Genomic DNA, 14,360 nt, shown 5'->3' with positions numbered 1-14,360 from the left:
ACAAAATCAATGCCTATTGTCACTTACTGTTCAGACTAGTCTAGAATGTACCGGTATATATTTTTGTCAAGTAGCGAAACTTCGTGTCACGCTTTTGTAAGCCGACCAAGCAGAATAGCAAATCCGGTCCAGACATTTTTGTAACGTAAACGGGCAACCGGGGCCTGTCAGGCCCAGTATATATTTTAAGTGCAGAACACTCAAAATTCAATGTCTGTTGCCGCATACTGTTCCGACTAAAGGTTACAATAGTCACGTGTTCAATATATAATTATGTGACAATTTGATCTAATATTTGACAGGAATTTCACTAAAGTTATACGGGGCCTCCTAGGCCCCGGTTGCTCGTTTACGTCAGGAAAAGATTTTCAAATTTAAAAAAAAAAAAAAAAAAAAAAAGCTTTACCAACTCGATATTTTCATGATTTTAACTTCGACGAAAGATAGAAGAATTCAGTATTTTATGACTTCGAAATATGTATGGTTATTGAGAAATTTTAGAAAAATGAAGCTACTGGGCTTGGGAGGCCCCGGTTGCCCGGATAAGGGTTAATGGGAAGGGGCGCTCAATGCCTTTTGCAGTGCCCATGATTTGGAGGGAGCCAAGCGACCACATCAGAGACTGTTATTTTTGTATGGTTCCTTCCGTCAAGAAGGGAATTTCCACGAAGAAGAAGCGGGCCTTGATCTATCCTAACATTCCTTCTGCAATGCGCCCTGTTCCACATGGAGAAGGACTACCTGTTCCTGACCCACCTAAAGAATACGATCTTTTTTCTGATGATGATCAAGAAGTTGAAGCTCCAGAATCAAGTACTTCGAAGAACCCTACGTTTGTTGTAGAAGAACCTCCATGTGAACCACATAGACTTACTCAAGAGGAACTAAGTGATCTAATCAGAGACTTGGACCTCTCGAAAAGCAAAGCCGAAATTTTAGCGTACGCTTAAAGCAATGGAATTTGTTGCAGGAAAAAGTAAATATTTCAGTGTATCGGAATAGGGAGAAGATGTTCACTTCATTTTTTACTATGGAAGACACACTTGTGGCATGTACAGATGTAAATGGTCTCATGAGGGCACTTAAAATTAATTACGAACCTACGGAGTGGAGGCTCTTTATAGATTCGTCCAAGGTGAGTTTAAAGGCAGTGCTTTTACATACTGGAAATGAACTTCCTTCAATTCCTGTAGGTTACGCAGTTCATATGAAGGAATCTTATGAAGACTTGAAACGTTTACTTCAAGCCATTAAATATTACGATTTTCAGTGGCTCATTTGTGTGACCTTAAAGTAATAGCACTGTTGCTAGGTATGCAGTTAGGGTATACAAAGTATTGTTGCTTTATACGTGAATGGGACAGTAGAGATCGTGGATCTCATTACCGCAAGTGATTGGAGTACCAGAGAAACTCTTCAGCCGGGAGTGAAAAATGTGCAGCATGAACCACTGGTAGATCGTAACCGAATTTTGCTTCCCCCTCTACATATTAAATTAGGTCTTATGAAAAGTTTTATTAAGGTCGTGAACCAAGAGGATGAGGCCTATAAGTACGTAAGAGGACAATTCCCTCGATTTAGTGATGCCAAAGTTAAAGAGGGTGTTTTCATAGGGCCACAGTTTAGGCAACTATTCAAAGATCACAAGTTCGACGAAATTCTCCAAGGTGAGTAGAAAGCTGCGTGGGAAAGTTTGAAGAGTGTTTGTTCACAGTTCTTGGGAAGACACCGAGCAACAAATTACAAACAACTGGTAGCAAAGTTGTTATTGTGCTACAAAAATCTTGGTTGCAATATGTCTCTGAAACTCCACTTTCTTCATTCACATCTAGACTTCTTTCCCGAAGATTGTGGAGCAGTAAGTGACGAACATGGTGAGCGTTTCCATCAAGATATTGCAGCCATGGAGAAGAGATATGAGGGAAAGTGGAGTTCTAACATATTGGCCGACTACTGTTGGACTATTGCAAGGGATGCTCCAGATGTAACCTACAAAAGGCAAGCCAAGCGAAGACGCTCAAAATAAAATAAACATAATCCTGTACAAGGGTTCACTTGAAACTTTTGTCTACATTGCAGTGTAGTTCTTGCACAAAAAGGTATTTGTACATATTTTTCATGTTTTGATGTTAATACTGATTTTTATTGCGGAATTGTTAATGTTTAACTTGACCACGGTTACTTTATTTTCTGTATCGCTGTGAAACTGGTATTTGCGCAATTTTGAAAAAGGAAGTACAAGGGTATAGAAAGCTATAGGTTAGGGTACTTCTTAACTCCCCAGCTTATCACATCACAATGAAATAGATAAAAAAAAAGTGAAATGTAGGTTTTTACAAGGATTTTGCTTAAATGTTCTATAAATATTAATACATTTGTATATATACAGCTACTGTTGTACAAGGGTGTTTTTCTTCACAACCTGAGCTAAGAAAATTCTTCTATTATCATTTCCTTTCATATTATGCTTAAATGAATGTAAAAATCGCAATTTCAAAGAATTTACATACTTTCCATCAAAATTTATTGAACAGTGTAATCTTCCGGATACAACCTTAAATATCATTTTATACTGAGAATCAGTGGCGGATTTAGAAAAGTATTTTGGGAAGAGTTTTTCTTACTAATGTTTAGTTTTTCTAAACATTCGTAATTTTTATTTGACGGGAGCTTAAAGTTTATGAGTAAAGGCATACCTAATAGATATTTCGTTTGTTGCAGACATTCCGTAACATTGGGGAACGGGCTTCAGTCCGAAAGACCGCCCCCCTAACCTTCGCAAAACCGTCACTGCTGGTAATTAGTAATAATAACGATTTAAAAACAATAAGGAAAGAAGTCGGCCAACTCACAGTACACGCACTATTTCTACATTCTCAGATGGAATGAAGAAAAGCTTTGTCAGAATGGTTGAATCCCGGACTTCCCGATAGAAGCGCAAAAGCTAATCACTCAGTCATGTTTGTTGTGCAGTTGTATTTAGCTTAACTTAAATATATTCCGTAATTTTTTTGGGGGGGGAGGGGAGTTCCGTAATGATATGTTGAATCCCTTGTTAAAAATTCAGAAAACTTGAGGATTGGGTAAACCGTGATGGTGCTATATAAAACTTAACTGTAGAATTTCAAGAATATACAGAACCAAAAGCTCTAGATGTGCAGCCTTTAAGTGTATCATATAAATCTAAGTATTTCTCTTATGTTTTATTTTAATTTTATTTTGATTCAAAAAGAGGGTATGGAATATTTTGAAGTAAAAATACTACATACTATTTTGCTAGTTATTTGTGTATTTTTTTTTTAAAGAAGTGTTTACTTTTAGGGTTGGCTGGTTTACACCAACTTTTTTTTAATAACTGGTTTAAAAAGAATGAAAAACGCGAATCGTGTGAACTTCATGGTGACGTTTCCAGATATCAAACCACCTGCAATAGTTTTATTTCCCTTTCACCTTTTAATCAAGGTGTCCCATGTTCAATACTCGGTCGAACCACAACCCTTATTTCATGCGTAAACCAAGTAGCGGTTCGGATGTCAGTTTAAGCGAAAGCCTTCTCGTTGATAACCTCGGTATTTCGTAAGGATGTTTAGCCTAAACATCCGAAACAAACCAAATTGTATATTTCTGCATGCCTAAATGCCTGTTGTTTTATAAAGAAGCCAAGATTGCTTAAATATATTAATAGAAATTGGCAAAATTTATCGATTGCCTACGTAGCTTCCAACATTAGCTTGGATTGGACTTTCAATGATATCTACGTACTAAATTTGTAATTTAATACCTCAGTTTTAGCGTACTGATTATGATATTTAAATACGTTGACCTTTAAATTTTACATGTAAAGCAATAACAGGATTTTCCCATTATTGTCTTACATTTCAAGTAATGACGGGATTTTCCCGATGGCTAGGGCGGGAGATTCTCAATTTAAGAAATTTACTGACCGGACTTCTTTAAGCTTATGGGAGTTCTTCCGGCATAACCCCGCTGTTGCATAATAACACCAAGGCGAAACAAACTTATTTCTGTGAATATGTAATATAAATACATAAAGCAAAAAATCTAAATCAAAAAAGCCTGGTTTAAATCAAAAAAGCCTGATTTAAACATCCCCCAAAAAACGAGTTTTTGGCATTTTCAAAAACAACCATGGTTCTTGCCAACTCTGCTTACTTTTGTATATAGGAGGTTAAAAAATTCTTATTATATACATTGGATAATCCTGTGGAATTCATAATGTAAATATGTTGAAGAAAAATTGTTCGAAATATCTTTTCGAAATTCATAGTTTATTTTTGAGGTTTTATATTATTGTCAGCATCAACCACTAATTAAATGATTTTTTGTTATAGAGAAGCGAAACAAAGTCTGCTTTATCAATTTAAAGCAGAATTTTGAATAAAGCCCAAAATTTCCCAAGCAAAAAAGCGAAGCAGAAAAAACCGAGTTTTTTTTCAAAAAAGCCGGTTTTTTTTCGAGCCATTGCATCTCTACTTCCAATACATCACCAAACGTGGTTTCTGCACAATAACACAATCCACCACTTCGCTGCTTAGTTCGAAAATATTTGCAAAATATGAATACATCAAGTACCGTTTAATCACACCCGAAAATCTCCATCTTTTATATTCAAAGAAAAAAACACAATACCTGAATATCAGCCATTCTCTTCAAATTTACTCTTGTGTTGCGTATAATTCTCTTAAATTATATTCAAAGCATCATTTTCTTTAGCAATTTTCGTTTCTTTTTAAATTTTAGAACCTTCAGAAATACTATTGGTATTGCTTCTGAAGTTTTAATTTCAAATTTGGTCTTTACTTATATGTGAATAAGTGTTGGAAGAACGTTTATTTTGAAACCTTTCAATACTCATTTCTTTTCTTAAAAATAGGTATTTTTATTTTGCACATTTAAACCAAGGTAAATATATTTTAACACATCGTAGTGTTATTTTATTTTGAACACATTGTAGTGATTTGTAGACAAAAGAAAATAACTATTGCTTTACAAATACGCGGGATATTTTCAGAGGCGTCATTTAAGAATAGCAGGGAGTCAATGAGTTCGAATAATGCGCATATTTTAATAAATTTTACATTAATATACTTATAAGAAAGTACCCCTGGAGAATCTTTAGTCGGTAGAGAACTTTGCCACTCCTCATGCAAAATCTGAAATGACATTGCTGGTCATTCAATTAAGTAATGGTAACTGTGCTACATTGCTGAAAAAGCTACAACAACGGAAATCTATTATTTTATGGGTTTGGTGGCCACAGGATGCCATTTTTTAATGCAACCAACTGAATGTGAGTAAACCTGACAAAATGCATGTTCGGAAATTAAAAATAGCCCATTCATTTCGTTTGCTAACACTTTACATCAAAATCAAAATGAGTGCTGCCAACTTCACGCAGCAGAAACCATTTCCAAAAACCGATCATGCACGTTGTTTGTTCTCGATTTATACAGTAAAACCTGTCAACTTGGTCACCTCTCTAAGTTGGCCACCTGCTCATCTTCCCCTGGTTCGTCTTGAACCTGCTTTTTCCCATAAGACATTCGTTACTTATTACTCTGTAAGTTGGCCACCTATCTATCTTGGAAATTGGCCACATTGAAGCAATGTTTACCCTATGATGATAATGATAAATTTACCTGCGTATCTAGGCTACGCAAAATACCGTTTTGTTATTTTTCCTAGCTCTCTCGTATTCACATGTATTTGTGACTGGAGACAAAAAACATAGATTCCTACGATTTATTCTTGGAGGTCAATGGTCCTGATAACAGGATGGTAAAGGAAGATGCGAATAAGAAAAAGTACATACAGAAATGGTTGTACTTTTTTGTTTACCCTGTCTGTTTTGGTAAAACTATTAGCTATATGGGTTCCTTTCATCATTGGGAGCTTTAGTAATTCCAGAAAATTATCAAGATTAACCTAACCATCTCAATTGTCAACTATTGGCATCTGACGTCTTGTCGAAAGATATCGAAGGTTTTGATACATGAATTTCCTTAAGATTTTCTCAAAACATCTTTTGCTCCTAGGGAAGCACGTGTAGCTCATTAACAAGAGACAGACGATACAATACAAGAACTAGAAAAATAGAATATGCATATGTGCCAAGAAGAATAAAAGAAATACGTCTACAATAAACTACCATAAAATATTTGTCACTGTTTAATCGGTTTAGATGAAAATTTCTTACTTTGCAGACAGCAAAAGAGCAATTTCCGATTTTCATGTGCATGTGTGTTATGATTACCCATCTTGTTCACTGTTTATTCGATGTAATAACAGGCTAACATCTAAAGAAAACATTGGAAAGAAGAAAGATGAATATAAAAAAGATTGCCAATTGTATTAACTCCTTTAAAGAACAATTAAAAATGATAATAACATTAAATGAAGATATGGATGAAGAATATATTAAAGATAATTTGAAAAATTGAAAAAAAATAAACACTCCTTTTTCTATAAGAAATAAGTAAACTCAACAAACTTATTAATTGGAATGCAGAAGACATGATTGAAGAAAAATCAGTTAAAAAGAGGAATGGAGAATTATTACCTGATGATATGTTGTGTCTTATAATAGACTAACCTGACTGTGATAAAACTTTTCTGTTATTTAATTTTAATAGTCAAGTTGGTTAGCTAACAATTACTTTATATATATATTTCAAAAGCACGAATCAACCTATGAACAACTACAACAGTGATTTGAAGAAAAATAATTAAAATTTAAAGATGAAGACCAGTTTAAGGTCGTCAAGAGGAAGACGTAAGCATTTAGGTTGTTTCTATCTTGCTCAAACATAGTCAAGTGCCAAAACAGATAACACGAGATAATGTTAATTCCTTATGTATATTTTATCAAAATGACTCAAATCTTAAATTTTAATTATGAGTATAATGAATTTATAGGGGGAGATATGTCTTATGATAACTTTTAAGACATATGTTCTATATTCTGGAAAGATGATTTAGTAGAGTAAATATATGACTTGATTCGGAATTAATTGCAACATAAATGATTTTGGTGTCAAATTATGGAGAACGGCGTGGAAAGTAACATATTCAAAATCCGCCATCCAAATGTTTGGGGAAAAGCCGCCATCTTGGTTTTTTGACCGGAAGCTACTGGCGGAGAGGGATTTTTAAAAATATTTTATTTCTCAGCTTCTAATTGTCGGATCAACCTCATTTGAAAACCATGAATTATACACTTAGATTATGTATAACAAATGTAGCTGTTCCACTAAATGTGGAAGAAAACGACGACGAAAGTGGAAAAAATTGAAATTGGGAAACGAATTTTTCAGTAATCAGGGCTGGCAACACTGTGATTATGGCTACGAGAGGTTCAAAACTATTGAAAGTTATTTGACACATAATTTTCTCAAACATATAAAAAGAATGGTTGATTTACTTGAAATACTTAGGAAAGTTTTCGTTTTTCGATTCTTCAATTGTAATAATATTGTCATTATTGTTTCCATGACTTCGGAACGAATGAAGATTAGTTTTTATTTATTTCATTCAGTAATATCCAAATGTTGTTTATTTCTCTTGTATATTTAGGGCACAAATATTGCTTGACATTGGAATGATTGGAACATAAATTACTGAATAGCACAAGTATATTGTAATATATTTAGCTTTCTTCCGTAAGAAATTCGCCCCATATTTTCCTGGAGAAGTTCAGCATATTGAAAATGGCGGCTATTATTAGATTTTTCTAATAATCTATGTAATGATTATTTGTATAAAATTCACAAAAACAAAAATAAACAATATTAAATGATCGGCAAAAGATCGTTAGAATTTACTTATCTTGTTAACGATATTAAGCTATTACTATTAGAAAAAATAATGTTTAAAACAATTACTAATAACACCTCTATGGATGAACGAATTTAAGGGCAACATAGATTGGAATATTCAATTTAAATGAGTAAACATTACCATAAGAAATATAGAAAAATAGACATACATACGAGATCACATAATCTCATCTTCGTCGTCGCAAGTCCAAGAAATATTGTCGCGATTTTCACAGGTGATTCCCATGCAATGACCACAGATCATTGGCGGATTAAACCGAAAGTCTTAGGGGGGCTCTTTATTGTAGAGTGGGATATGTTCCCCGAAATTCCCCTCCCAAAAAATAACGGTAAAACGGATTCAGGAAAAGAGGGTGAAATATATAATTGCTACGGAATTTACACCACAATGCCCCCTCCCCGAAAAAGATATTCCGCCTTATGAAGAGTAATTTTGACGTTATGATTAGCATCGTACTAAAAGCCTTACTACTGCAGGGAACATATGTTAGTCGAACTCTTTAGTATGGCACTAATCACGCGTCAGAACGATTCATTATAAGGCCCATTCTGTCTACAGGCCTGGTCGTGGCTATGCTTTACTACATATTTCGCTAGAAAAAATATCAGGTTAAACATATTTTAGAACGCTCATAATGTTTCTGTATTTTAGTAAAAGGAATTCAACAAAAGGACAAAATAACTTACAAGTTACAACGCAAAACACGCTTTTCGGCGAATACCGCACAAAGCGCATTTGTCGATATAATACTGTCGCGATCTACGACAATGTACCTATGACATTTAAAAGTTCTGGTCTATTCAGCCGCTTTTCGCCAGAACGAGATCGCAAGTACGTTTTCAGTCGGTGCAATGTGGATTAAGATCGTTCTGCACTGGCCACGCTCGAATGCAGAGTTACAAGTTGAGTTGATGTTGAGTTAACCGTCCCTTTCAGCAGCGAGGCTATATGAGACCTACTGATTAACGTGGAATCCGTACACAGGGTTGCAAGTATGCGCAGCAGTTTTCGAGTAGTCACGTGAAGATTTTCGTCGCTGGTGGTCAAGGCCTCCAACGCAGTCCGTGATAGAGTTCCACGTTTTTCTTTAATTCTCTTCCATTTAGAAGTGCAGATTGCAAATTCAGAACTAAAGAGGGAAAACAGCATTTTTTCTTGAGTTCCGATAGTTTTGTAAAATCTTTCTGCTAGAACGTGGAAGTTGTTGCTCAGAGTTTAGTCAGTTGCGCGTGTTGGCAATAGAATGTTGAGTCCGTATACGTTTAAAACTTCCTGCGCAAGACGAGTTTTGAGGTCTTCTACAACCGACTCTATCAACGGAATGTAGACAGTTCTTCAGTAGTAAGATGCCGTGTCATCTGCCCTGAAGTTCGTACGATGTGTTGTCTTTGGGTGAGATGAGGAGTTTGAATCTGCACGTCGACACTGGTAACCATTCTGGATATTGCTTCGAAAGTTGCCTTGAATTCTTTGGTGTTTGAACGCTTCTTGTTTAATGCTGTGATAGTGTCCTGAATGGCATCTGACGTTGCGTTCATGTCTAAATTTGTTTTCTGCAAAAGTCGATTGAGGGGAGGGTTATCGTGAGAACACCCTGAAGACACGTAATAGTTACGATAAACTCGCTGTCGTCCATGGCAGAAGAAAGTGTAAATGCTTTGGCTGCTGTATCTAACTCGGATCACTTGGAACACACTGTAGAACCTCACTTATTTATTGAAATTTCGCGTGAAATTGTAACACCGCGTCGATCCGTTCAACCCATCTCGTTTCACACAATGTCTTCAACTGGCCACTAACCATAAGCTTAAGGATAGTATTCCGTTTTGACGATGTGGTGAAAAACATAATGATCTCTTTCGTTGTTCCCAGACAGCTCCTCATGCACTGTACTGACGACGACCTGAAGATGGACAAGTTGAGGCTGTGACTGCAATATGAACAGTGCAGTGCGTTTGAAACCTCCTTCTGGATCTCCTGCACTGCCCGGCGACTTTGAGAGGTCGTGACGACGCAACCATCTGTACCAATAATACCAAAGCAATTTTTCGGGTCGAGTGAGAAGTCTCGTAGCAAAGATAGAACAATTTCTCCAATTTTGCCTCCAGTCAGTGAGAGTTCGGGCGGTTTTGCGTCTTCGGATTCCGAGCTCGAACCAATGTCCTCACCTTTCAGCTCTGCTGATCGAGGATCAGTGAAACCGAAGCAGTCTTCTCTTATGTCACCCATGTGTTCGTACATTAGAATCAGACAGCTGAGATGTGTGCGAAACGACCGTAGTCTCATAAAACATAATAGAATAAAACTGATCCTCTCGCACTCGATTGACAATTATACAGACGTAATTTCTCATCCCCAACCCTCAATGAGGGCATTTTATGTGGTTTTATTGGCAAAAATGGTCCTTTTCGATGCTTTCTTCCAGTGATTATTTAAGAGATCGTCACTACAAGCCATTCTAAATTTGAGCAATTCTCGAAAATTGCCCTCGTTGAACTTAGTTTCTGCACTGTCACCATCTGAGGTCCAACTATCCGCACACGCACCGTCCTTGTGCAAGGGCGCCGATCCTGGGGGGACGGCCCCCCAAATCTCATGTGGGCCTCCCTATTGTATTTATGAATATACAATATTTGACATAATTTGAATGCAATTTGTCTTAAAATCCTCATATATATACATTCTGCATCTGAATGGTCCCCCAAATTTACGGAGAAATCGGCGCCCTTTTCCGTGTGGCCTTGAAAAGCAATGCCTTGCCTTCCAAGGAATATCACATTTCCCACCATTAATTTCAGTTTGTCGCGATTTTGGATGATTTATCTTCTTGACGAGGTGATTTGATTCTCGACTGATTTCACTGGTTCCCAGTAGTTTTTCAGAAACGCTTTTCCGACCTCAAGAGCGTTAATGTGATATTGTGCCTTGTTGTGTTTCTAAAATACCGTAGAAAGTAGCGAATTTCTTCAAAGGTTTAGTCACAAGAGTTTGGAGAGGCACGTTTCTTCCATAGCCCCCCCCCAAAAAAAAAAAACTCGTTGCAAAAAGTTAGCAATATTTACAAAAAAGATCCCTCTCCTTATGGGAAAGAACCAGCCATGGATAGTTTTCCAGATGTTCTGGCCTCAAGTAACATCGTCCTTCTTCCTGAGATTTATCTGATATTATGACTCGAATTATCGTTAGCGTAAACTTGGAAACATTCCTTTTCTCAATCGCCATCCCCATTTTTCTGGTCGTAGCTGAGAAGTAAGATCTTTCCACTTCATAATTTGAAAATAAGTCCTCAATGAGTGATATTTCAGTGCAGAAGGAGTAGGAGGGAGATATTCCGGGCGAAGAAAGCCACTTGATGTGCAAACTTTGCTTTGTAACTTCCTCACTCTTATAACAAGAAAAGATTCGTTCTCCAAACCTTTGTACAATCTTGCAGTTACTTGTTCTCCAGCTTGAATAATTTCTTCTTTAGACGTAGTTTTGTCGTTGAAAATAGAACTAGCTTATCGAAAGATGTCATCCCTTTTAGCAAGATGTAGCCCCACAGGTTTCCCAATACCAAAGAATCGAGATGTTGTATCGCAACCAAGAAATGCGTGACTAAACAGAAGATATTCAGTGATGTCGCCAAGATCTGACTTAGTAGATTTTATATCCCAAATTTTTTGTCTGCTTTTCAGAAAGAGTGAGCGAGAATCTGTAAGTGACTGGGACAGAAGAAGAACAAGCAAATCAGTATCATTCCCAACAACACACGTGTCTTCAATTTGCGCATTCTTTACTGCTGTTTTTATAATAAGTATGTCTGCATCGTTCTCTGAAAACAAAACTTGAAATCCAGCAGCAGTAAGTTCTAATCCTAAACCTTTCAACAAATATCTTCTTATTATTGAAGTTTCTCAAAAACACGTTTTTCTTTTTTTTTCATTGAAAGTTTCACTTCTGGTAAAATATGGACGTCAGGAGAGCTCAAGCCCTTGGCTCGCTTCAGATGTGTACAATCCTTTATTGAAGGGCCAGCAGCGTATCCATCAAAAATAATAATGGCATTTTTGAATTGTGTTCCAAGGTATAAAGTATACGAATTAAAGATTGATTCAAAAGAATCGTTGACTATCCATTTTATTTGGTGGAGCAACCACTCATCATCAATTACATATTTGAGATTTGGTTCGTTTGCTGGTGGCTTAGACATTTTCCACAAAGCGGTCGCTAAGGAAGCTTTGTTTGCTGGTCGAAACATTTTCTCATCTTCAAACAAACTTAAATGAACCGAACACAGCTCGTGTTCCATGACTACTGCTAGATTCTGGAATAGCTGATTGTGCTTCATGCTGAAAGAGCCTTTATCAATGTGTATCATGTTTTTGTAAGATATTGTAATAACCTTGTCTTTTTTTCACAAATGTGAAAGTATCTGAAAAATTTCCACACATTTTTAGAAGAATCTTCTGGCCTACGTTTTTAGCCTAACTAACGTTGACACAATCAGGAGCGGTTACTCCGTTTGTTATATTAACTAACTCTTTTTCTGTGCGGAATGGTTGGCATGATGACAACAAATCAATAATTTTTTGTATCACATGCATCTCTTTCCATACGGCTCTGAGACATACGTTTATGTTGCTCTCTTGTACTGTACGATAATCCCGTGAGATCCTGCATTGAGGAATTTACTTGAGAGCATGCAGGCATTGATAGTACCCATACAGCTCGTTGATTTTCCGTCATTCCACGCCCATGGGTTAAACCTCCTACGCTTTTCAAAGTTCTCATAAGTGTCTGTTCAATTACCAAATCACCTGCAACTCCTGCCCAAATCGGCCACATCTCCGTACAACGAATTTACCTTTATGGGACTCAGATGCTACATCAGGATGGTCATTTTCGAGCTGTTTCATTTGCTGCAAATATAAGTGGACTTGGTGTAATGATTGTGTCCAGAAGCTGCAAGATACGGCATCATTCTTGATATACATTTCAAATGCAAGCTCCAATCGCCTGTACGTTCAGCTAATAAGAAACTTCTTAAAATAGAAACCATTTCCATATACTGAGCCCAAAGTTGAGCAGTTTTGCTATTCAGAGATCGCTTCCATTTTTCTACAGAGTCTATTATATCATGAAGGGAAGATGATGAAATAACATGTTCACTTGATTTAGTTTCATTCAGAATGTCCTCATAAAGTTCTTTTATTTCTTCAAAGTCAACTATTTTCTCTTTAATTTTGTCTTCGTCGATGCCAACTTCATATGTCTCACACAAAGCCAACACATTGAGAGCTAAGTCTACTATATTGTGAGCACGAATAGCTCTAGAGATCGCTTTACCACTCAAGATATGCCTTACAGTTTTTTCAGGATAAAATACTTGCAAAACTTCTGACAAACCAGACCCCTTGATAATATGGCCTATGCATCCAAGGAAGCTCATTCTTAGATGGAACCCTCCAAGCAAAAGTACCAAAGATTTTAAAGGACTGTCTGTGGATTCGCTGTTTATGATAATTTCACTCTTCCCGTACAATGGTTGATCAAATGTTACGATGGCTTTCTTGTTGAATTTGGAAGCTTGTGAACTAATCTATTGTTATAAAGAGCAATGTTGAATAAATGCATGATAAATCATAAATGGTTATGGTCAATCATAGGAAGGAAGATGACGTCTGCTTTTCCTGGGTGCTCCTTTCCAGTATAAATGGCTTGCATAGTACATGACCATGTCGAACGAGGATCATGAAAAAACCAGGATATATACCACAACATGTCTGTCGGTGTGATTTCATCTTCAAGCACCTCCGCATTCAATTCATTATAATAAATCTTTCTGTGTTGAGCCGTCTGGAAGTAATGAAATGGAATTATAGCAACATTCTTAACGTCCTCCATAGAAACATTTTTTCTTGCAATTTCCAAGCATCTTTGTGATAATTTTGGTGTTACTGTTGCAATAATCACCATTCTGTGAAAGGTTTCTATCGTGATCAACATTATTCGCAGCAAAGTGAAGAAAACTATTAGAGAGAACTTCGACCAAATCTCGTCCAGTTAACTCTGCAGCACAGTTTTCAAATTTTGTTATTTCGTGATAAGAAGAAGAGAACCCAAGGCTATGTAAAGTATCAATAAGAAACCGAGAACCATAGTTGTGGTGCACTTGAATTCCCAGAGACAATGGGATTGGTACAATTATTGCTCGTGGTCTACTGCTTGCACCAATGCCTGACCAAGAGAAGCAGCTACAAGTTGTAAATTTTGATCACAAATGATAGAAGTAAGATGTAATCTTAAGGATGGAAAATCAAGAGCAGATTCAACTGTCAAATTGTTTAAATTGGGATACGTAACGGATGGCGTATTCTTTTCTTTAATTTCATTTCTGATTATTTTTGCAACTGTATGCACCATCCTTTCTTTCTCTTTCTCAATATTATCTTCTCTCGGGTACTGGTACAATTCTTGAAGAATTGTTTTTGCAGTATCTCTAAAAGTTAGAACGTTTTCTT

Source organism: Thermobia domestica, chromosome 11 (genome assembly GCF_964235325.1).
Source record: "Thermobia domestica chromosome 11, izTheDome1.hap1.1, whole genome shotgun sequence".
In the NCBI taxonomy this organism is placed as follows: Eukaryota; Metazoa; Arthropoda; class Insecta; order Zygentoma; family Lepismatidae; genus Thermobia; species Thermobia domestica.
Note: the sequence above shows the minus strand (reverse complement) of the source record.